The sequence below is a fragment of the Ipomoea triloba genome, chromosome 15 (genome assembly GCF_003576645.1).
Source record: "Ipomoea triloba cultivar NCNSP0323 chromosome 15, ASM357664v1".
Lineage (NCBI taxonomy): Eukaryota > Viridiplantae > Streptophyta > Magnoliopsida > Solanales > Convolvulaceae > Ipomoea > Ipomoea triloba.
Window position 1 is genome coordinate 25,368,257 of NC_044930.1, and position 1,946 is coordinate 25,370,202.

Sequence of the window (1,946 nt, forward strand, 5' to 3'; positions counted from 1 at the left end):
CAAAGACTATAAACACCACCTTATGTGATGTTATTAATATTTGTAATGGAATGACATTTAATTAACTCTCTTCTCTCATTACTTATCAGTAATATTACACATTTTTAATTTCCCACTGACATAATATAATTTGATTCATTTATAATAATAATAATAATAATAATAATAATAATAATAACCTTTCAAATAATAATAATAATAATAATAATAATAATAATAATAATAATAATAATAATAATAATAATACACAATTTTTTAAAATTGACAACAAACTATGATAATATTGTTGGTCAACTACCTAGGCTATGTTTGTCCAACCTAGCTGAAAAGATATAAGCTAGAAGTTGAAAGTTAAACAGCTGTCAAGCTAGATGATATGCTTAAAAGTGTTTGGTAAAATTAGCTTTTTGATAAACTAATAAATACAAAAAGAATAAAAAGGACATATTCATAAAATTTAAATAGGTTTGTTTACATATTAAAATTTAACATTTTGAAACGAAACCATTAGCATAATCATGATCTAACATCACATGATGAAGTAGCAATGTTCTTGCGAATCCCCTTCATCTCAATTGAGGTCTCACTTAAATTTTCGTTGATGGAGATATTACTACTTGAATATTAATGTTTATCGTGCGATACATAATTCGGATATTGCTAAAGCACATTAAACATCATGTCAAAAGGCCAAAAGGGTTTTAATTGGGAAAGATAAATGATGTCATTTATGTAAGATAATAAGGATAAAGATGAAAAAAAAAAGTATGAAACTATTAGCTTATTTTGGAAACATTATCAAACAGAACTTATAGCTTATTAGTAGTTTAAAATAAGGTATAAGCGTGATGTATAAATTTAATAACAATGATAAAAATATTAATCAATTGCAATAATTATAAAAATATATATATTTTTTAAATTAAACATTGCACAGTAACAACGTTGTTAATAATAAAGCCAATAACACAGAATGTCTGCGAATAGAAACTTCGAAGATGACAACGTTGTTAACAATGATAAGACAACGTTGTTAACAATGATAAAAGGATTAATCAATTGCAATAATTATAAAAATATATATATTTTTTGAGAAGAAATAAAAATATATTTTTTTAAAAATTAAACATTGCACAGTAATAAAGCCAATAACACAGAATGTCTGCGAATAGAAACTTCGAAGATGACAACGTTGTTAACAACATGCGGTGAACGTGGATCGAACACGTGACCTTCAGATCTTCAGTCTGACGCTCTCCCAACTGAGCTATCCCCGCCTGTTCGTTGGGTTTGCTTCAATAGTTATTACTCTGGTTTATATCATAGAAATTTATGTTTATTAATGTTAACTATTTAAATTATATGTAATAAATTAATTATAAGCACACCCTCAATCAAGTTGGTCAAACTATTAATTTGGTAATCATAATGTGTTACAAGTTTGACACTTAGCAGGAGCGATCAATTGGCTTGAGTCGGTCAGCTATGTGCAACCTAAGTTAGTTTATCCCTATGTGGTCCTTCATCAGCTAAACTGTTATAGTCACAATGTAAGATTTGCTTAGTGCACACTCTAGGATAGTAGCTATAGATTTCCTTCGTCACCAAAAAAAAAACATTAACTATAGTAGATGCTACATATTTTTATGGTATATAGTATATACGACACTAATAATAAAGCATCCAAAACTGCATTATTTATTAGAAATAAAATAGAGCATTTACTTATGATTTCTTTATCGAATAATTAATATATAAAACATATATTCGCCAAAAATTTTGTGGTCAAGCAACATAATTGTAACTTTCTCAAATGGGAGATCACAAATTTGAAACCTAGTGGGTCATGTGTCTTCATTCTAGCCTACAAATCCAAAATCAAACAATTAAGATTGGGACTATATCATTGGGCAGTGGAGTTACTAGAGTCTCCTTTTTATATAATT

At 27.3% G+C, this 1,946-nt stretch overlaps 1 non-coding gene across 1 annotated transcript; it reads right to left on the reverse strand.

Annotated features, from left to right (window-relative positions):
• Positions 1-1,204: 1,204 nt before the first annotated feature.
• Positions 1,205-1,277, reverse strand: TRNAF-GAA. The gene has a single exon. It is a non-coding gene; the product is annotated as a tRNA-Phe (tRNA).
• Between the last annotated feature and the right edge of the window lie 669 nt (positions 1,278-1,946).